The 24404-nt window shown below is 36.0% G+C and overlaps 1 protein-coding gene and 1 pseudogene across 4 annotated transcripts in view; both read left to right on the top strand.

Moving 5' to 3' along the window:
• The window catches only part of DIAPH2 (diaphanous related formin 2), a 1008160-nt gene that overhangs the window by 404538 nt on the left and 579218 nt on the right, over positions 1-24404 (top strand). The gene's annotated exons all lie outside the window — the stretch shown is intronic.
• LOC111820797 (uncharacterized) lies at positions 17817-23487 on the top strand (annotated as a pseudogene).

Genomic DNA, 24404 nt, shown 5'->3' with positions numbered 1-24404 from the left:
TATGAGAATATAGTGGTGCCAATTGTAGCATAATGATATAATTAATGATTCTGAGTTTACTCATGGCTTAAATATGAGTAGAGATAGAGGCTTAAAATAATTTTAATACAGCAGGAGAATATGCCTCATATTTTTATGCAAATAACACGCACCGTCTACGTTTTTTTGCCAGTCATCCCCCTGTGAGATATTTTTGTAAGGAGCGCTTATGAAAATACGTCGCGAAAGGAGGGCGCGGTTGGCAAAGGTAGAAGGTGCACATTATTTGCATGAAATGTGGTAATCACAGTTATTCTTAAAAATGCAATAAAGTATACTTTAGAGATCTCTTGTCTTTATTTATCATATTTTGAGTGTTGATTTTATCTCCTACTTATTTTAGCTAAACCCTTTATTCAGGACTTTAAATTATGTGTCTTTCTCAATAGTTGGTACTTCTTTCACCCTCTCTTTAAACATCCATCTTGGCTTGCTCTGGCTTCCCAAGGTCCACTGATCAACGATTCTTTGCAGCATTTTTAAGCCCAACAATGTTAGCTCGGGGCACACTACTTAGGGGGAAATTAGATATTTGCTGTCACCAGTGTCCTTAGGTCACCTCAGGGAAACCATTAGCTTCCAGAGCCCCACAAGAGGTCTCCATAACTAGGTTTCATCAGAATGTGAAATGATAAAATTTTTAGGACTAACCTTATGATGTTTCTTTCATTAGTTTTTAAAGAGGTGGGGTGAGGGAAACTCTGATAACAGTATTACTGAAAGTTAGAGAAATAGTGAAAAAATCCATAATTCCATTAAACTTGCCCCCATACCCTAAAGGGATTTTTTTAAATAGCATAATATGTCTCCATCTTTTTGTTCATGTATTTGTAAATGGGTGCATAACAAAAACTGCCTTTCTAGCATCATTCTGTGTGAGGATGTCTACCTGGTCTATGCAGTCTTGTTAGTAGAATCTTAACTGCAAGTACTAGTTATATTTTTATGATTTCTTAGTCAATACATATTTATTGAGTGCCTTCTGTTTTCTAGGCATTGTGCTGAGTGCTGGGGTTACAGATATAAGATTCTGTGTCCTTCGGGAGTTCAAGTATAGTGGGAGAGATAGGCAAGTAAAATAGAATATTATCATACATAACCTGTGCTAAATGCCAGAATAGAGATAAGAGTACCTAAGAGTAGGGTATAGGCAGGATCACAGAGGAGGAAGAGCCACTGAATTCAGAGTAAGAGGAGTAAATAAGAATTCCCTGTGGTTGTTGATGTGAGGTGTGAGTTCCAACGTCTTAATAGGGACTAGACAACTGAAAAAAGGAGGTTGCAGTAACCCTGATTTCACAATGGTTAAGTACTTGGCTACTAACCAAAAGGTTGGCGGCTAGAACCCACCAACCACTCTGCAGGAGAAAGACCCAGCAATTTGCTCCCGTAGAGCTAAAAGCATAGAAAACCTTATGAGGCAGTTCTGCTTTGTAACATGGGGTCACTATGAGTCGAAAATCGTCTCGATGGCACCTAACAACAACATTAACAAGGAATTCTAGGTAGAATAGAAGTACGTGTGGAGGCACATGTTAAGGTATGAGAAATCATGGTGTATTTAGGACTAGCTGGTGGGTGGTGTACTTTTAGGGAAAGTAGTAAGAAATGAGTCTGTAGAGGCAAGAAGGGGCCAACTCAATGGCCTAGCATGCAGTATTTAGAAATTTGGATTGTTAATCTAAATGCAGCATGGAATATGCATTTTAAGCAGAGAATTAACGTTTTCAGATTAAAATATTAGAAGGATCACTCTGATGATTTTATGAGAGATGATTGAGAACTAATAGGGGATGTGGAGGGGGTATTTAAACTTGAGGCAGAGAGACCTGTCTGGAGCTTATTGCAGTGAAAATCTAGGCAAGACATTGCATGGGCCCAAACTAAAGTAGTGAGAATAAGAGGGTGATACATTCTGTATTGATGTAGAAAATACAAAATTTAGTTCGTGTAACTTTATAAGGGCTATTATAGTATTCAATCTACTAAATTATAGTTCTGTTCCCTGAGGTTATCCTTGTAAGCATGATTGGAATTATTGAGTATTGGCAAACAATTTAGTGCCCAAATCTTTGAACTAATCTCTAGTTTTATGCCACTATATAATTAATAATCATCATTATATGTAGGTTTTTATTAGCCTTATTTCCTTGATTTTTTAACTTTTGGAGGCTAGTATAGCACTTCACTCTTGTCCCCTTCTTTATCTCCTATTACTGGCGTGTTCCACATAAAAAAGCACTACAAATCCTAATGTAAAAAAGATAATTTGCAAGAGATTATCCCAGTTACAAAAGGACTTGCATAAATTTCCTAAAATATCTTTAAAAGAGTATATTATGAAAATGGTTTTGTTTGTACCATTTCAGTTTTGCCTAAAGGATGGAACTCTTTTATTTAGGAGAATTTGGCTTAATAGGACTAACCTATTTGGGTTTTTTAATGTTTTTTTCTCACGTAATCTTTCAGTGTAATTCAGTAAACCTATTTTTGATCAAAAAGATTTAATTTTCTTTGCTAGCATCTCTATTGAAATAATTAATTTTTTATTTCAAACAACCATTTACTGAAGACCTACTGTATTTGAAGGGATATAATGCTAGCTAGACACCGTGATGCCCTTAAGGAATATGTGTAAAACTAGCGTATGGTATCCTTTCCAAAGGTTCTTGATTCTGTATTTTGAAAGTTTCAAATCTACTGTCACCCATCCACATAGACTTTTCTTCTATTTCTACCACAAAAACAATTCCTAGTATGCTATTAAAAATTTTTTGAGAATGTTTGATCTTCAGATATAGTTATGTTATGTTTCCATAGATACATCTAGATTACATATCCATTCAATGTCAAGAAATGAAAATGTGAGAATTTTATGAGCAAGATTAGAAAACAATTAAAAGAAGTTAGCAACTTTAAATATTCCAAATCTTCATTTTTAAAATGTATTTATTTTTAAAGTAAGATAATAGTATTAGAGACCAGAAAGATGCCAGATCTAATATAGAGTAGAATTGCCCTATAGGATTTCCAAGTCTGTAACCTTTATGGAAGCAGACTGCCACATCTTTCTCCTGTGGAGTGGTGGGTGGGTTCATAGTGCTGACCTATGGGTTAGCAGCTGAGCACTCAACCACTGCAGCAACAGGGCTCCTTAATAAACTGAGTTAGTCACACTAGAGTGCTAGTAAATGTCTTTTTGAAAGTTCATCTCTATTAGTTCCACTGTTGCTGTCCTTGTGGGTCTCAGTGGGTCTCTCTTTCCCTCTCTCTTTTGTTTAAAAAGGATCACTCGTGTACCATAAATTACTTTCAACCAAATACAGAACTTTACAAAGTATTTCAAGCCCCTATAGTTAAGCAAGATAAAGCAATAGAGAATGTCCAAGTAGCGTAACAATACAAGTAAACATTTACTTTCTTTAAAGATGTTTGCGAGAAAAGAGTTGAAAACTAGTTATTGTCACACAAATTAGTGAATTCCTTCAGGGTCAATTACTTTATAATACATCTGAGTCTTTTTTATTTTTTTCTATGAGAGTTGGTGGGTCAAGGGAACTTTTTTCAAAAACAAACAGAGAAAAAACCTATAAATGTTGTATAAGTTCATACCTTGATGATCATGAAGCTGTAAGTAGATTACACACCCAGACACAGACACAGACACAGACACACACACACACACACACACACAGGTTTAAAGGGCCAAAGTGATTTAAACCTGTGCTTTTGATGACATCTCCTTATACTGTATACCTAGGTTGTTCTAGTAATTAGCATGAAGTGAACCGCCCTACCAGCTATAAATACCTTATACCTGAGACTGTCTTAAAGTGAGCCTCTTACTACCTTCCATTAGAGGTTATTTAAAATTGAATGTTGTTGTTAGTTGCCATCAAGTTGATTCGGACTCATGGTGAACCCATATGTGCAGAGTAGAACTGCTCCATAGAATTTTCAAGGCTGTGACCTTTTGGATGCAGATTGCTAGGTCTGTCTTCCAAGGCGCCTCTGGGTGGGTTTGAACTTCTAATCTTTTGATTAATGTCCAGTGGTTATCCATTTCCGCCACTGAGTGACTCCACTGATAATTTAATAGGGATTTTGAATTTAAATTATGCAAATTCTGAAATTATATTCTTAATTTTTGTAGAGTAGACATTCTTTATGTTTTTATTTGAATGGGATGCTGTTTTATGAATTAAACTTAATAATTGTCAATACTCTTATTACTTCTAGAAATGTAAAAGAAAAGGTTACAGATATTACAAAATAGCATTTGTCCACAAATGTTTGTACATAGAAATTAGGATTAAAAATGTCAATGAAAATTATAATTATTTCAATAAACATTGCAGTCCGCTTCTATTTTGGATATGTAGATAATGAGCAGTTTCAAACTATTCTGAGTAGAAACACATGTATGATATAGATTGGTCTTTGAAACAACCTGTAGGGTATATATATACAGGAGAGGATTCTTTTTTTAATGTTGTTAGCCTAAGGTTCCAGAAAATAGGAAAGTGAAAATCAGTGTGGGGTTGTCAAGTCTACAGAATATCTTACCTTGGGATTATACAGAACTGGTTCTGAAAGGAAAGTCAAAAACTTCATCCTCCAGTAATGCTTTCATAACGTAAGACTAGAAAAAGAAATCAAACTACTGCCATGTAACGATTTGAAAATTAATCCATACTTGAGACCCCTGCAACACTGTGTTATTTTAACATAACCTCCTCCTGTCTCTTATAAAGAACTAGATTCAGAACACTATAGTTCAGGCAGGAATACATTACCGTGGTGACTACTGAACTCTCCCGATACTTAATTTAAAAATGTGCGCGCGCGCGTGAGAGAGAGAGAGAGAGAGAAAAAGGGAGAGAGAGAGAGAGAGGTGGGGGGAGGGCCTGGATATATAGTAATCTAGAAAAAGTCTCTGTGTATCAGTGAGCATGGTATTTTTCTCAACACTGTTGGTCTCAGAGGTCCCCATTAAAAAGAATAAGGATTGCTACTTCTCAAACCTTGTCAGATACTGGACATATTACCTACATGCACAATGGAGGCATTGAGGATACTGGCCTACCTCTGTGATAACCTTGCTTATACACTTACAGAACATATCGACTACTGTATGCATTATTTCTACAACACTGCCAGAGCTTTGCTTGTAAAGATTTTGTAAGAAATACACAAGAGGAAGGAATACTTGGCTTTGGATTCTGAAATGTCTCATTCAGTCACAGTGATGCCGTGTTCAAATGAACTATAGCTGATTTAATGAGCAATCTAGGACAGAGACACATGTACTGGACACACTACGGAAACAGATTACGTGTACAGGGACTAATTAGCATGAAATATGAATACATACATATAAGTAGTCTTGATCTATGGGACTCCTTCATTATTGGGAATGATTTTCACATGAAGCTAATGAAGAGAAATTCAGGAGTTATGCTGTATAAAGAATTTTAAAAAAGTATTTTTAACTTTTAGATTCTGCAAAGTCTCAATTTCTGGAGCAAAAAAGAAATTGCATACTATAAAATGGTATGATCAACTGAATACGGGCCTATTTTCCACAAAGTCTCAGATATACAAGGTGGGAAGTAGTAGCCATCTTTCATATAACCAATTAACAGAATTAAAAGGCAGTTTGCCTTCAGTCTCTTGGATTAGAGGTATACTAGATAATGAGTATCACCTTGTTTTAAAGAAGGTGGTGTGGGACACATTATATTCCAGAATATGTACCTCTAGATGGAGAGATGAGAAGCTTGGCTTCAGTTCTGTGGGGGTTTTAAGAAGTCTTTACTAAAGAAATCAATCTGGAGAAAGGATTTATGGAGAGAATGGAATTAACTTGCAATTTGTTCAAGATAAAGGGAAGAAGAAGTGGTAGAAGGAACAATATTCAAAAACAGATTTAATTCCAATTAAAAAAAATGCAGGAGTGTAATATCAATTTCAATATTAAACATTTTATTCAATTTAAACCATATTTTATTTTTAATTTAATGTTTGAAATTTAACATATGAACAGCAGGAATTTAAAACTACTTCCGATAAATAAACTGAAAAAACCAAATGCGTTGCTGTCGAGTCGATTCCAACTTAAATTTGAAGATTTAAACTTATTTCACCATTCCCACTCCCTTTAAAAAAAGTTCAATATTAGATTGCTTAGTTAAATACAGAACTAGATTATATGTAGAATACACAATAAATATTAATATTTTCTTTCGTATCTGACTTCATTTTTCCTGTGTTTCTGTTTGCAAACATCTGAGATAGTGCTACAGAAACCAGTATTCTTGAAGAATAAAGTATTTTGAGATGTGAAATCAGAAAAAACACAACTAAAATATTCTATAAATTTATTTTATAGAACATTTCTAAAAAAATTAATTAGCTTTTGTAGGGTTATAGGGCTATGGGACATCTAGCAAAAAAATAAACTGTACAGTGCTTATTATGTTTCGTGCTCCCATGGTTGCCTAAACACTGAACTCGTATATTTTTGTGCATAAAATTTGTGTATGTGGAGTAGGGGGTTAGTGGGGCTGGTGATAAGAATAGAACATGAATAGAAATATGAATGACTCAATGTGTCTGTCCTAGCTTTGGAGAAGTAAAAAAAAAGTTTGTTTTTTTTTTTAATTTCAAAATTAGGGCACCTCTTTTTTTTATTGTTGTACTTTAAGTGAAAGTTCACAATTCAAGTTAATCTCTCATACAAAAATTTATATACACTTTGTTATGTGATCCTAGTTGCTGTCCCTATACTGGGACAGCACACTTCTTCTTTCCACCTTGTATTTCCTGTGTCCATTCAACCAGCTCCTGACCCTCTGCCTTCTCATCTCACCTCCGGACAGGAGCTGCCCATTTAGTCTCATGTATCTACTTGAGCTAAGAAGTACACCCTTCACAGGTATCATTTTATGTCCCATAGTCCAGTCTAATCTTTGTCTGAAGAGTTGGCCTTGGAATGGTTTTAGTTTGGGCTAACAGAGAGTCCAGAGGCCATGTCTTCCGGGGTCCCTCCAGTCTCTATCAGACGATTAAGTCTGGTCTTTTTACTAGAGTTTGAGTTCTGTACCCTACTTTTCTCCTTCTCTGTCAGGTACTCTCTGTTGTGTTCCCTGTCAGGGTGGTCATTGGTAGTAACTGGGCACCATGTAGTTCCTCTGGTCTCAGGCTGATGAAGTCTCTGGTCTCTTGTGGCCCTTTCTGTCTCTTGTGTTTTTGGTGTTATTCATACTCCTTTGCATCAGGTGGGTTGGGACCGGTTGATGCAACTTAGATGGCTGCTCACTAGCATTTAAGACCCCAGATGCCACTCACCAAAGTGGGATGCAGAACATTTTCTTAATAAACTTTGTTATGCCAGTTGACCTAGATGTCCCCTGAACTCATGATCCCCAGACCCCTGCCCCTGCTATTCTGTCCCTCGAAGTGTTTGGTTGTATTCAGGAAACTTCTTAGCTTTGGTTTAGTCCAGTTGTGCTGACTTCCCCTGTAGTGTGTGCTGTCCTTCCCTTCACCTAAGATAATTCTTGTCTACTGTCTAGTTAGTGAATAACCCTCTTCCTCCCTCCCCACCCTCGTAACCATCAAAGAATGTTTTCTTACGCGTTTGAACCTTTTTGATTTCTTGTAATAGTGGTCTTACACAATATTTGCCCTTTTTCGACTGAATAAATTCACTCAGCAAAATGCTCAACTAGGGCACCTTTTGAGGAGAGTGTTGACTGACCAAAAGTAGATCATAAGTCAGACTAATTCTTTGTTACTGTTTTTTATTTTATTGGAACATAGTTACCTTTAGGGAGGTTAACTTTAGGGAGCTTCAATAGATATATGATCATCTCTAAGGTGGAGGTGCCCTAGTGGTACAGTAGTTAAAGCGTTCGACTGCTAACCAAAAGGTCTCCTGTAACCCACCAGCTGTTCCCTGGAAGATGTGGTAGTCTGTCTCTGTAAGGATTTACAGCCTCGGGATGGGGCCGTTCTACTCTGTCCATACAGGGTTGCTATGAGTTGGAATTGACTTGATGGCAATGGGTTTGGTTTTTTGATGACACACTGCTAGATGAGTTTACCTAAGTCTTTTCATTTAATGCTAGCAGATTCCTTGTGAAGTATAGGTGCTATTTTTTTAATCACAAGTTAAGTTTGCAGTTCAAGAAAGTGAAGTTAGAAGTGCTAAGTATTTTGTTTCATGTCACACAACTTCAAGTGGTAGATCAGGAATTCAAACCTAAGCCGTTCATGCAATTTAATATATACCAATTTTTATTTCTTTGTAATATAATGTATTATAATTAAACATTGAGAGGAACAAAAGTTTCTCTTGAATCAACTTTTCTATTTAGCTGGGTAATTAGATGACCTCATTCAATCCTGTGTCTGCTTTACCGAAATAGGCTATTAGGAAATCACGCTGGACTTTCTGCTAGTTAGACCTTAGGCTCCTATATGTATCCCCTCCTGCCTCTACATGCACCTTTCGCTTTCACAAATGCTTGGATTCTGGCCGATTTGTCCTTTTACACTGTCATTGCTACAACCTAGGGCCTCTTTTCACCAAGGGTTGTCTTGAGTAATATATTCATGTCCCTCTTCACGTCCACTTCTGGTACATACCTTCATTTTATACCATTTAGGAAGACTAACCAGTAAAAAACAAAAATTAAACCAATTGAATTCCTACACATTGCAACTCCATGTGTATTAGAGTAGAACTGTCTCCATAGTGTTTTCAGTGATTGATTTTTTTAGAAGTAGATCTCCAGATCTTTCTTTCGAGACACCTCTGGGTAGACTCGAATCACCAACTTTTCAGTTAGTAGCTGAGTGCATTCATAGTTGGCACTACTCAGGGACTCCTTAGAAAGAATAGAAGAGACTTAAAAAAAAATCTTTTGAATTTGTATCCCCCAGTGTGATAGCTAATGTTACCATTTTGTTATATATTCTTTCATTGGTGGTTGTTTCTCTGTGTTTTTTCCTGCTATATGTGTGTGTATCCTTATTTAATTATTTTTATAAAACAGTAACCTGCTGTGTATATAGTATATACTATATCCTGTTTTATGAACCTAATATTATTATTTTGGGACATAAACAGTAGTGTTCTACAAATACATGATCTTAACCTCAGATCATAAAACTTCCTTGCAAGGGTATACCATGATTAACTTATTAACTTTTCCTCTATTATTCAATATTTAGATCATTTCTAATTATTTGATCTTATGATGCCACCTGGAATAGTCTTGTATATAAGTCTTTTTGTAAATCTGTGAAATTACTGATGGGAGAATATGAGTTGTTTTAAAGTTTTTAAATTTTTTTTTTGATGTATTGCCAAATTGTTTCTAGAAAGGTTGTTCAAATGTGTATTCCTATCAGGGGCAATCATGTAGGACCTTTGCTAGTATAATGATTTTTTTTTAAATTGCCAAATTAATGGATATAAATGGTATTGTTTTATTTGTATTCATTTGATTACTAATTTTAAACAGTTTGTAATATGTATTGACTGTGCTTCCTTGTCCTATATTTGTTCTTAGATGTTACTCATTTTTATATCATAAGGTTGGTATTTTCTTATTTTTTTTTAAGATCTTGTTAGATGTTTGTATTAACCCTCTGTCACCTTTGTTGCAGTTTTTCCCAGGTTTTCGTTTGCTTTATAATTTTCCTTTGAGATAAGTTAAGATGAACTGAAATTTTCAATTTCAGTAGAAAGTTGGGAGAAACCATTTAAATGAGAATTTCCCTTTTAGATAGAAAAAGTTTTACTTGAGTTACTGCAGGGAAACAGAGAGGAGTATAATAATTGTATTATAGACTCAAGAGACATTATACAAGTAGTGCTTTTTATTATCCCTGGCTTCCATTCGAATGGAACTAGATTTGTTATTTTCGTATTCGCCTTCCTGAGTCTCCATCTGTGACAATTTCTTGGAAGAATTTTAATCCACTTCTATGTTTTATCCTTGAGGTTGAAACTGAGCCAGCTTCTCTTGCTTTCCGGGAGGAGTTCTCTATCATTGTATATCTATTGGCTTAAAGATCTTGTAATGGTGGAGCAATAGATACAAACTTGTAGAGCATTCAAGTTTCCCAAGACTCAAGTGGGTCTTATTGAAGTCATAAAATCAAACCATATTAAACCTGAAAGTGACCTCAAAGATCATGGTCTAAAAATCTCACAGTGTAGATGAATCAAATCCAGAGAAACTGCCTTTGCTTTATCTCTCAGGTACACAGATTTTTCTGCAGAAAAGTAGACTTGGTTGATTCCTTGACAGCTAGGTTATATTATTGAGAATTTGTTGTTATTGATCTCATTTGCACAATTTAATTTTTACTTTATATGTGTTGTTGTGTGCTATCGAGTCGATTTTGACTCATAGCGACCCTATAGGATAGAGTAGAACTGCCCCATATGGTGGATTCAAACTGCCGACCTTTTGGTTAGCAGCCTGATCTCTTAACCACATTGCCACCAGGGCTCCACTTATTTTCTTGATCTAATAAAACAGTCTAACTATAGTGCATGATTCTTCATTGTCATGAACTTTGTAGGATGAGACATGGCAAGTAACCTATCCATTTGAAGTTTTTCACAATGTGGTGTCTGCCGTGGTATTCTTTCTATAGCATTATTACAAAAATAATTTATTAAATATATTTGCATGCTTGTTAACATAGATAAAAGAAATTCTTTTTCACAGTTTACATAACTTAAAAAAAAATCCCAGCCAATTTAAGTGCGACTTAACATATAGGTCTGACAAGAATTTTTTCTAGCCATCATTTCCCAGCTTGGAATGTTGTAAGCTAGAAATATGTTGGGCCCTCAGATGAAATATAGTATTCCTTCCTGACCTGACAGAACTGTAGGTCACATCATCAGATGTTAGGGCTTTGAGCAAGCATGGTTCTGGGTGGCTTATCTTTTCCAATGATTTTTGAGTCTTGTCCTTGCATTGAATGCACCTTGATATTTAATGTCTATCTCAGGTTTATTAGTCTATATTTGGGTTGTTTTAAAGGGTTTTCATTTTAATATGTAGATTGACACGTTTTTATACATGTTGCTGGAGACTCTTTTGCATTCCTACATTTTAGAAATTAAAATAATAAATAATATATATTTCTCTTCACTTCTGATGACTGTAACCTTTCATTGGAAGTGTTAGTAACATTTGCTCTTTCACTTTTTTTTTGTTTATACTGTTTTAAAAATAATAGTAATAAAAAAATATTAGATTTTCAGTCAGGCCTGGCATTTCTTAATTTGAAGATATACTGTTCATTTTAACCCATGCTCTTTACTAACTTAGAAAATGACACTAAATGAAACATATTAAAGATACTATTTTTCCTTTTAGAATGAAAAAGGAAGGAAATATTTATAGAAAGGCTTGTGTGCCTATGTATGTAGGTGTGTGTATATACACCCATTCTTACATACATGAATGTAACCAATCATAGATTACCATTGCATTAGTCATTTGATGATGTAGTATATAATTTTTGTATGTTACAAAAAGTTCTTCTGTTTGTTTTTTTGGGAGGGGAGTAGGCTTTGAACATGCGTTTAATGAAATTCTAATTGTTGTGATTAGACTGGCAATGTCTTAACTTTTAATGCAACTTATATATTAATATTCTGAAAAACTAAAGGCATATATAGTAGTACCTTAACGTTTTCCTATTTCTTTTTATAATGGGAGCAGCTAAATAATTTGTTGAATGAATTAGTGTTGGTAAAAAGCATATGTTTGTAGACAGGTATAACTCTGCCTTTTTAGCATTAGCACTTTATCCAACTACTCTCATGCAAACCTAGAACTGGGAAAGAAATAAGATAATTGGTCTACTTCCATAATACGTAGAAGGAAATTTTTAAAAATAGATGTATTTTTACTTGCATTTCAGTATTTGGACCAGTGTTTTGTAATGCTTTGAATGAATTTGAGTCGATATGTATAGGTCAGAGAAGTGCTAAACATCAATTCTTCAGCCATTTGAGAAATTTAGAACATGCACACTAGGCAAAAGGTATTTTACTGAGCTGTAAGAAGTGTTACAAGAGAAATTCAAAGTTGTTCAGGCAAGATTCAGGCCTGTTGACCTGCCCTCCTTTTTAAAAATGGCAATATTCCTTTCTTGAACCCACTATCAAGTAGTGTTAGGTTCAGCTGCATATACCAGGAAATCTAAGATATCAGTTTTGTTTGTTTGTTTTTTATTGTATTTTAGATGAAGGTTTACATAACAAATAGTTTCTCATTACACTGTTAGTACACATATTGTTTTATGACAATAGTTAACAACCCCACGACATGTCATCACTCTCCCTTCTCGACCTTGGGTTCCCTATCACCAGGTTTCCTGTCCCCTCCTGCCTTCTAGTCCTTGTCCCTGGACTGCTGTGCCTCATTAGTCCCATTTTGTTTTATGGGGCTATCCAATCCCTGGCTGAACGGCGAACCTCAGAAGTGACTTCACCACTGAGCTAAAAGGGTCTCTGGGGGCCATACTCTCAGGGCTTCTCCAGTCTCTTTTAGGCCAGTAAATCTGGTCTTTCTTGTGTGTGTTAGAATTTTGTTCTACAGCCTTCTCCATCTCTGTCCAGGACCCTCTGTTGTGACCCCAGTCAGAGCAGTCAGTGGTGGTAGCCGGGCACCGTCTAGCTGTACTGGACTCAGTCTGGTGGAGGCTGTGGTAGCTGTGGTCCATTAGTCATTTGGACTGATCTTTCCCTTGTGTCTTTGGTTTTCTTAAGATGACAGTTTTTTTTTTCTTTTGTCTTTTTACAATAGAAATTTCATGTAATAAATATGTGGTAGGATAGACAATCTAGAGTTGGTTTGGTTGTTCTACACAGTTATAAAAGACCCAGGCTTTTCCAGCTTACTGTCATCCTTGATATATTCTCAAGGTCAATTCATTGTCCAGGATTGCCACTAGAGCTCCAGTCATTGTGTCTGTATTCAACGCAGCAAGAAGGAAGAATGGACCAGGGAGACTAAGGAGACTTTTATTCTCCCCTCCCTAGTGGCGCAGTGGTTAAGAGTTTGACTGCTAACCAAAAGGTTGGCAGTTCACATCTACCAGCTGCTCCTTTGAAACCCTGTGGTACAGTTCTACTCTGTCCTGTAAGGTTGCTATGAGTCAGAATCGACTCAACAGCAACAGGTTTGCCCCCACCCCGCCCCACTCCAAAGAAACTTTTTGGAAGTCATTTCCAGTTCCTTTTGCTTACATCTCATCAGCCAGATCTTAGTCATGTAGCCACATCTGGGTGTAGGAAGGCTGAGGAATGTAGTATTTTTGTTAGGCACATTGCCACCTCTAAAAATGTTGAGGTTATGTTAGTAAGGAAAAAATGGAGAATGGATCTTTGTAGTCGACTAGTGGTCTGCCCCAATCTCATGCCATTTACATACATATATATATATACACACACACATATACAGCCAGTGCAATAATATATTCATAAAGTAGAATTATATTTTTGAAAATTGAATCACCCAAGAAAGAGAAATCTTTACATTTATCATGAAGTAGAATTATTTGTTTTTAAGATTTAGGAAGCTTATAGCATTGTATATTTGTTAATTTGGAATAATCCATGAAAGAATAAATCAGTGTTAATATTTTTGATGTGCATATTTAATTCTAAAACTACATATTTATGAAGCATTGCCACGTAAATCTCATATTTTTTCAGTGGATCACTTACTCACTAATATGCATACTTTGAATTTTCATATTTGCAAACTTACTAATAAAATTTTCTCCGCTAAAATGGTCACGACCATTTCAAAAAAGGCAAAACTCAGCAACCTTCAGCTATTTCTTAGTTCGGCATATGAAATTGAGTCTCTAACACTTTACCACCATCTATGTTTTCTTAAAATATGCATGGCATAGATAATATTCAGTATAAAACATATGGATTATGTGTAGGAAAAATAAAAATTAAAGCAGAAAAAAGTCCCTTAGAAGAGTGGTGAAATCATTCATGGGACATTTAGGTAAAAAGGTTTCATTTAAATGACTACTTCTCTATGCTTAGACAAAGGAGACTTGGTGGAGAAATGGTTAAGCACTCAGCTGCTAATGAAAACATTGGCCGTTCGAACTCACCCAGCGGCTCTGCAGGAGAAAGACCTGGCGATCTGCTTCCATAAAGATTACAGCCAAGAAAATCCTATGAGGAAGTTCTGCTCTGTTACATGGGGTTGCTATGAGTCGGAATCGACTCAAAGGCACCCAACAACAACATGCTTAGACAAAAAAGACATGACATTTGGGAATTCTTTGGATTGGTGAGTTGGGGTGTAGAAAATCTGGATTATGAGGGAGAAGGGGGGGTGTATATTGGTAATGGAGCCCTGGTGGCACAGTGGTTAAGCACTCGACTGCTAACTGAAAGGTCAGCGGTTCAAATCCACCATCTGCTCTTCAGGAAAAAATGTGTCAGTCTGCTTCTGTAAAGATTTACAGACTTGGAAACTCCATGCGGCAATTCTACTCTGTCCTGTAAGGTCGCTATTAGTCAGAATAAACTTGATGGCAACAGGATATGTTGGTAGAATGTTTGCAGTTATGTGTGGACTGAATGGAGAATTATGTTGAAAAATTAAATAGAAGTGAGCTGGAACGTAAAAGTTAACGAAACACTTGGGTGAAAGGCATACAAACATTATTAATTAACAAATACTTGATGAGTCTTTTGTAGTGGTTGGTGTTTCTAATTTTCAGAGAGGTTGTTGTATAATAATAGCCATGTTGTTGTTGTTGTTAGGTGTTGTCGAGCCAGTTCCGACTCATAGCAACCCTATCTACAATAGAATGAATCACTGTCCAGTCCTTTGCCATCCTCACAATCACTGTGATGTTTGAGCCCATTGTTGCAGCCACCATGTCAGTCCATCTCATTGAGGGTCTTGCTCTTTATTGCTGACCCTCTACTTTACCGAGTTTGCTGGTTAAGGTTGTATGTCAGCTTGGTCAAGCCATGATTCCCAGTGGTTTGGCAGCAATGTAATGATGTAGTTATCCTCCATTTTGTGATATAATGTAATTATCTCCATGATGTGAGCTGATGTGATCAGCCAATTAGTTATAAGGGAAGTTTCCTTGGGGGTGTGGCCTGCATTCAATATATATGAATGTTCTGGCATAGCTCACTGACTTTTGCTCGTTCTGCATCCTGCATCTGGCTCATCATCATCTGCCCTCTGGTTCTTGGAACTTGAGCCAGTGGTTTGCTGTATTACCTGCCAGTCTTGGAATTTGTCAGCCGCCATAGGCCTGTGATATAGCAGCCTGCTGTATAAGCTGACAATAGAATTTGTCAGCCCCTGTAGCTGTGTGAGTCAGGCGAAGCCTCCAGCCTGACCTCCAGCCTGATGCCTGACTCATGGGCTTGGGACTTGGTAGCCTCTACAATCTCGTGAACCATTTCTTTGAGATAAATCTCTCTCTTTCTATATATATATACATATATATACACACACACACACACACACATACACACACATATGCACACACACACACACACATATACACATACACACACACACACACACATATGTGTGTGTATATATATATATGCTTCACTGGTTTTGCTTCTCTAGAGAACCCAGCCTAAGACATGAAGCATGATATCCTCCAGGGACTGGTCCCTCCTGATAACATGTCCAAAATACATGAGATGAAGTCTTGCCATCCTCACTTCTAAGGAGCATTCTGGCTGTACTTTTTCCAAGACAGATTTATAGATTTATTTGTTCTTCTGGCAGTTCATGGTACATTCAGTATTCTTCACCAACACCATAATTCACAGGCACCAGTTTTTGTTCAGTCTTCCTTATTCATTGTCTAGCTTTTGCATGCATATGAGGCGATTGAAAATGCCATGGCTTGAGTTAGGCGCACCTTAGTCCTCAGAGTGACTAATGATAGTCATAGCCAGTGATATTTTCATAGTCTAATGAAGGAGGTAATTTACTGATGAAACTGATAGAAAACAATAGTAAGAAATAAATTTCAAGTTGGATAAGGAATCATTCACGTAAATTGCTGCTTGTGGGCCATTGACAGTAAAAAGAAAACTAAACCCATTGCCATGAAGTTGGTTCTGACTCATAGCTATCCTATAGGACAGAGATCTGTCTCATAAGATTTTCAAGGCTGTACTTTATTGATACGGATATAATGTATGTTTCCTATGTTTGTCAGCCACGCCTTCCCTATGAGGTATTTTTGTAAGTGTGCTATGCTAATTTTTTTATAGCAACTTGTAAAAACAAATCCACATAGAGGCACTTATGAAAACATCTTGCAGGGAGAGGGTGCAGCTGGCAAACAAACATAGAAGGCTTGTGATATTTGTGTAAAAATACAGAAGCAGACTGCCACATCTTTCTCCTGCAGAGTGGATGGTGGGTTCGAACCACCAGCCTTTTGGTTAGCAGCTGAGTGCTTAACGAGTGCACCATCAAGGCTCCTTCATAAAAGTAATAGGAATTATTAAACACTTGTAAGAACCAAGAGGCTGTACCTATAATTCTCTACTTTAACATTATCCAAATTTTAGACTTATTCTTTGATGATATTATAGTCATCTCTTTTTTGGTTCATTTATTCATTCACTCATTTCATTTCATGTATACATTTCTTCAATAGCTATTTACTGAGTGCTCTCTGTGTTAAGATACTCTGACAGATGCTGGAAGTCGTCAACCTATGCATCTCCAGGGATGAAATAAAGTAACGTATGTGAAAAGGCTTTAAAAGGAAAAACCCCTTGCTGACAGGATGGTATAATAATCCACTGATTACTGGGTTAGAATTTCTGCTTGTGAAGTGTTTACCTAAGTTCAAAAAGATTTGGCATGTTCCAATTAATGTTTCAGACATTAATTTGCAGAGAGGTGGGATGCGGGGGCTATTTTAACTGGTGGTTGTTCTGTTTGTAATAGATATTTATTCATATTTCATATTAGAGGTTGACAGAATATTAGAAAAACAGGATTTTTCCTTGGAACTAATTACTTGTTGATTTTATGAAATTGGAAGCCAATGAGAAATTTTGAGTTCACTTAATAAATTTCTCCTTACAAACTCTTCTGCAATAAATCGATTGATTAGTGAGAAATATTGCAATGTTTACATTCCCTGGGTAGGTCAACAATGAATGGGCCAATTATTTTGGTTACTGGAACAAAGCATTCCAAATAAAAAAATAAATATCCACATAAATGAAGAATATAAATATAGACTTGATATAGTTCGTTCATCTTCTTTTCTGATTGTATTGTTCCGTTTTTCCTTGCTTGTAAGATTATATGTTGATTAGCTCATAGTGATGCCTCCAGGCTAGACTCTTGCACAATTTCTTAGTAGGTTCTTATATGATTTGCTGTTTCTCTTGCAGAGATTAATTATTGTTCTCTCAAAAGTTTAATTGAGAACATATGATTTGAAGTCAGAAGATCTGAGTTTAAATCTTAGCTGCAATGCAACCAGGATTAAGTATGTTTACCTGTCTGAATCAGTTTCTTCTGATACTCATGGTAGTAATACTTTACTCTTATTGATATTAGTATGATTAAATAGAATAATGTACATGAGAAAGGAGCCCTGGTGACGCAGTGATTAAGTCAGCAAACCCACCAGCCACTACGTGGGAAAAAGATGTGTCAGTCTGCTTCCTTAAAGATTACAGTCTTGGAAACCTTGTGAGGAAGATCTCCTCTGTCCTGTACGGTGGCTATGAGTTGCGATCCACTTGACGGCAACGGGTTTGGTTTTGGCATACGAAAAACTTTGCCATTTAGAACTTGTTGTGATGATAATGATTATTATATTGCAATTGACCAAGGTAGAAGTTTTTATTGATTCTTGGAGAACTTTCTTTTCATGACTAACAACTGTGCTTTTTAGAAATTTCGTATTAAATATAGAGCTATAAACCTATTTTTGTGTGAATTGTGAAGCTAGTACTTTATTTTCTCTCTCTCAGGCTTCTGGTCTTTTAATACATCTTAATTTATATGTTTCATTGAGTGAATATCAGACCATTGCTAATATCATAAAAAATAAAATCTAGGAAAAGTGGAGACATTAATTGAAAATAAAATCTGGTCAAAATTTCTTCAATTATGTTTTATTTTAAAATAAGGAATGCTTGGTGTTTGAGTTTTACCATCTTAATACTAAAATTTTTCATGTATGTGTGTGTGTGATCGTAAAAAGTTGAAATACTATTTCTGCATATTTCTGTTTTGTGAGGTCAACTCAACTTTGATAGTCCCATAAGAATAAAAGAAATGAAACAATTATTATCACTAAACTGGAGAAAGTATTGCTTCTTGTCATCTTTTTTGTTGTGTTTGCATTTAAAGTGACATTGAGGGAAAACTTAAGCACGTTTTTGTTGAAAAACTGCTGAAATTTAGAATTCACCATAACTGGTTAAAACATATCAAGAGAAATCCACCTTCCAATCAGCTGCTTCTAAGTAGGTAAAAAAATCTACTAAAGATGCTTTTATTTTTTATATGACCTCACATTTTGGATTTTTAAAGCATTCTTGTCTGACAGTATGTATACTTTAAAATACATGGACTTTAACTCTGATAGTTCAAATTTACTTCTTTAAACCTATAAAATTGTAAAGTGGACATTGTTGTTTGGTAATAAAGTTCCCAGATTAATAGTTGTAAATATTACTGGGATTAGAACTGTTTTCCATATCTGTAGTTTTTCAAATAAGTGAAGTGCCTTTTAGTGACTATGAGTGAACTTCACCAGCTTTAGCATTTCAGTTTAAGAGAACCTAAGATGAGTCATTTTGTACAAACAGACTTATCGCTGGACCTATTTTGCTGTCTTTGCTTGACAGAGAGGATTTGATGACTTTTTGAAAACTCCCTTCTGCTGCTTAGCCGGAGTAGTGTTTTAGTTGCCCTGTAATAAAAATGGAGCAGAGAATTGAAAGGCCAGTGCAGAAGTTTCATAGCTTGAGATGTTTTAAATTTCATGATTTATTTTGTATTTACATACTGGGAAGGGGTGTAGATTCTGATATTGTTCATTTTTGTATCTTGGGGAAATCAGTTGACCAGAGTATCAGTTTTCTTCTTCATATAAATACAGTAACACTTTTTGCCTTTTCTGGAGGATAATTTTAATGTTACATTGCATAGATTTTGATTACAGGGCTGCTTTCAATATTTATAAAGTATTTTGAGGGGCATGCGTGAAGGCTGTATGTAAATATACAACCAATAAAATAACACCACTAATACAATTTAGATATTAAAAAAGAAAAAGAAATCTGCTTACCATCTAGTGAGCAGAGACTTCCTTCCCCTAATTTGCATTTAGAAAGTTCTAAATTAAAATGCTAAAAGGACAAACAATTTCAGCCAGTGCTGCTAGTATTGTAAATACAACTTGCTTACCTGATAGAATTTTAAATAAATACTCTTGACATTAAGACATCATGCTTTCTGATCATGTAATGGTAAACCAGAGAATAATAGAAACATGTTTGAAATGGGCATAGTTTTCACCACAGTGCAACATTAATTCTATGGTTCTACATCTCCAAATTAATTTATGACATTTCTATACAGAAATATACTTGTACAAAGACAAACGAATAACCTGTTATGAGTTACAATACTACAATTCATTTGTGAATTATTATAACAGAGTTTTCTGTTTGGGCATATGACAAACACAATACATAATATTTTATCTTTCAACAGTATTTTACTGTATAATAAATTGTAATTTTGCACCAAAAGAAAATAAAAATCCACTAAACCGGTAGATAAGTGAGTTTTTTGGATCAAACCCTACAAATGACCAAACAGGCTCTCAATAATTTATGGAAACTTTCCTGGTATCTTTTCTTTCCTGCTGTTTAACAAAGCTGTTTCATACCTTTTCTCTTCTTCAACTTTTTTCATTCCTCATCTGTCAGTTTCCAAAACCACACCATGCAAACACAGAGAGACATGAACATACATAATCCTGGTGACCTGCCTCATAATTCATTGAAAAATCTAGATACAATCAAGAGCCACTTTATCTTCCTCCACTAAATCCACCAAATTGTCCTGCAACTATATCCATAGAATTTACTCTTACTATGGATGTAAAACAATCTCTCGGCCTATGAAAGAGCAATCTGTCCGCTTGTGCTCTCATTTCTAGCCCTCAGTAATTTAGCTCCTTTTCCCATGACATATTTATTTTTTCTTCTCAACTAGATCATTTCCAGCAGCATATTAATATGCTCCAATAATCCCCTCTCTTGAAAAAAAAAGAACTAGTCAAGACCCATATTCCTATCCAGCTAACCTCCCCGCCCAGCTTCCTTGAAATATTTCGCTTAGTCTATTAGTCACTCTCTTTGCATTCTCGTCTTACACTTGCTTCAGTCCCCTTGAATTAGGCTTCCATCCTCATCACTCTACAGAGTCAACTCTTCTCAAGATCTCTAGTGGTCTCCAGTGTTTGCTTGTCAATTCTTATTTTAGCCTCTCAGCAGCATTTTACAGAGTTGAGCACTCGCAGAGTCCTCGTAAAAAAGTTTCTGTATTGTCTCTCGATTCCACACTTACTTGGGTTTCTTTTTTCTTCACCAGCTCACTCTCAGTGTGCTCTGTTTATTGCTTTGGTTGCTTTTGAGATATATTTTGGGGATAGAGACAGCAAGACTTGCTGATGAATTGGATGTGTGGAATAAAAGACAAAAAGCAATAAACAAAGACTCCCAAGTTGTTTGGTCTGAGTAACTGAGTGGTGATGCGATTTATTGAAAAGGGGAAGGCTTGAGGAATGGGAGAGCCAGGGATCAGGAATAAAGAGTTTTGCTTTGGCCATGTTAACTTTGAGATACGTTTTAGACAAAAATCAAAGTGGAGATACCAGATAAACAAATGGTTTTGATCCTGGAATTTCGGGGATTAGTCATGACCACAGATATCAATTTAAGATCATTGGCACATGTTGTTGTTATGTGCTGTCGAGTTGGTTCTGAATCGTAGCAACCCTATGTACAACAGAATGAAACACTGCCCAGTCCTACGCCATCATCACAATCATTATGCTTGAGCCAGTTGTTGCAGCCACTTTGTCAATCCATTTCATTGAATGTCTTCCTCTTTTTCACTGACCCTTTACTTTACCACATTGGCACAAAAATGGTGTTAATCTAATTTGTCTGGATAAAATCACTCTGTGGAGATGAGAAGGGTACATTCTATCAATTAGAGATTGAAGAAAAGAGGAAGATCCTTAAAGCATATTAAGGAAAGATTGGCCAGAAAAAGTGGAACGGAATGGTATAGTGTCACCAAGATAAGAGAATGTCTCAAGAAGGGAGGTGAAATCAAATGAGTCAAATGCTACTGAGAGATTAGATAAGAGGAAGACTAGGGAGTGTCCATTAAGTAGGCCACATTGAGGTCCTTAATGGCCTTTGGACAGTTTTGCAGAGAGTTTGACCTAGATACCATCTTGGAGTGAGTTGAAAGTGAAATAGGTGTGGGAGTGAAAGCAGTGTGGCTAGACAAGTCTTAAGAAGTTTGGTTTGGGAGGAGAGCAGAGAAAGTGGTATCTGGAGGGGGTGTGGTGTGGTATTCAGGGATTTTATTTTTGTTTTTAAGGTTGGAAATGCTAAACTACCTTTGTGTGCTGATGGGAATAATACAGTTAAGGAGGAAAGATTGAAGATGTAGGGGAGAGATAAGAAAATAGAAACAAATAAAAAGGAAAGAAAATGAGAACGGAGGGGTTCTAGATTCACATGTGTAAGGAATGACTTTTGTTAGGAGGATCCTTTTTCTCCTTTGTAATAGGAGAGAAGGACATGGTGGAAATGCAGGCCTATTTGTTGGTGAGACGATTAGGGTGTTGCCATTTGACGTTTTCTATTTTTTCATGAGTTATGCAGCAGGGTCATCACCTAACAGTTTAATAAAAATGTGGCTTAGGTTGCTGATGAGTGGATTATTTGGATAAATATGAAATAATTATTGGTATAATGTTGGCATCATTGCTGGGCAATATTGAGTTCTCATTTTAATTTGATGATCATTAAATTTGAGTGACAATACTTTTCCCAGTTATGTTATTTTCTCAGGAATACTCAGCTGTACAAATGCAGCCCACGAAAGGGCAGTAGAAAAATAAAAGGGAAAGATCACTGAGTTTGGTTGTTAGACAGTGATTACTAATGTCAGGAAGTATTTATTGGGACATAGAATTTAAATTAGTTGGAGAGGGAAGTGAGGATGAGAGGAATGATGCATGGTGCGTCAAAGGGCTGGTGGTCTCAGTGATACCCAAGAATCCTTTCAGCTTTGTTACTTGATCAGTTAAGCTGGAACTATACAAGAAGAGGTCATCAGATATTTTGATTAAATTAAGGTTTGAGAGGTTGTGTTATTCCTGATGACAAGGGTGCAGCTATGGGACTGAGTGGCTGAGGCTGAATTCTGGAAAAGATAGATATGAAGCTCAAGAAGCTGAGAGGCTAGATAGGCCCAGGATGTGGGTGATTAAATCGCTGCAAACAACAGAAGTTAGAGTGGACAAAAGACTGAGTCAGTTTCTACAGTCTGTAATAAATGAAGGGGAGTGACTAAGAAATCTGGAGATGAGATGGAAAAGGTTGTATAGCTGGATTATGCTAGCTAATACCTATTTATTTCACAAGGATAGTATGAAAATTAAATATTGGCTAACCAATTACCTTATAAACTGATGACGGAATGAAAATCAGTTCATGCATTGTTAGAAGTAGCCCAATGAAAATGGATTGCATTGTGTTTATCTAGCTTAGAAGGTGCATTTAATGAGGACAGTTTAAGTGGAATGACAGTAATGATGGCTAGCAAGCTTAATCAATTAGGTTTACATAATACTCTTTATATTTTTAAGGAATCCTCTGACTCTGATTCTAGAATCCTCTGTTCTGTGATTCTAAGAAAATAAATTTGAAACATTTCTATGGGATTTATGTCTTAGCTTTTATTGTAGACAAATAAAAATAGTATATGCTAGATACCCTTGATATAGGATTCCAATCTATTAGTGATGGTGTGATTTAATGTTACTGATTTTCCTTTTATCCTGTAATATCATTCAAATAGTTTTCTTTAAAGTAAAGGAAGACCAGTCAAACAGCATAATATAGTAAACTAACAGACACTACGAAAAACAAGGTGTATTTTAACTTTTTATTTGGGAATCATTTCAAACTTACAGATAAGAATACTATAAGGAACAATTGTATCTATACTTTACTCCCCCCTCTCTTCCTCTCTTCCTCTTCTTCCTCTCTTCCTCCCTTCCTCCCTGTATTCCTCCTCCTCTTTCTTTCTCTTTACACCCGCATCTCCATCTCCATCTCCATCTCCATTTTTTTCTTCAGGCTCCTTTAATCTGGAACATTTCCACAGCCATTCTTTGTCTTTTATGACATTTACATTTTTGAAGGTTATAGTTTTCATTTTTTTAAATAGAGTGGTCGTCATTTTGAGTGTGTCTAATGTTTCCTTATAGTTAGTTTTAGGATGTGAATTCGTAGCCAAAATACTACATAGGTGATGCTGTATCAGGTATCACATCAGGAGGCCCACAGTATTTGTTTGTCCCTCATCGGTGATGACAATCTTGATCACTTGGTCAAGGTATTATACAGTTTCTCCAGTGTGTATTTACTGTTTTTCCCTTGAACCTAGTAAGAAGTCTGTGAGGAGACACTTTAAGACCATGCAAATGTACTGTTCCTCATCAAAATTTTACCCTAGGTTATTCAATATTTATCATAATGATTGCAAAATTATGATTTTCCAACTCCAGCACTGTCTCCACATTTACCAGCTGGCATTCTAAGTGTATTAAAGACCTTTCCTTTCTCATATGTCTGTCTTTCTGTACTCGTTGATTGATTTTTTATCAGTATAAACTCAATAAATTCCTGTTTTTCAATGGTTTATAATTTATTGTACTGAATTAATTTGGTGCTCAAATTTTCCAGGTTTGCCCAGTGAGAGCTCCTTCCAGCTAGCTCCTGTGTTCTCATGACATCCCTCATTCTTTCTTTAGCACTGCCTTACTTTCTGACGTAAAAAGATATTCTAGTTTCATCTTGTGCCTACCCCTCCACAACCTTAGAACCAGCAGTTTCTCTGGGGAACCTGGTTTTTTTTTTAGTGGAGAATGGTATGAGACCAATATCTAGGTGCTAGCTGTGTGCTCATTGCTACCGGAATGCAAGAAAAGACAAGTTACTTGTAAAT

Source organism: Trichechus manatus, unplaced genomic scaffold (genome assembly GCF_000243295.1).
Source record: "Trichechus manatus latirostris isolate Lorelei unplaced genomic scaffold, TriManLat1.0 scaffold00051, whole genome shotgun sequence".
In the NCBI taxonomy this organism is placed as follows: Eukaryota; Metazoa; Chordata; class Mammalia; order Sirenia; family Trichechidae; genus Trichechus; species Trichechus manatus.
Note: the sequence above shows the minus strand (reverse complement) of the source record. Positions and strands in the feature narration are given on the sequence as shown.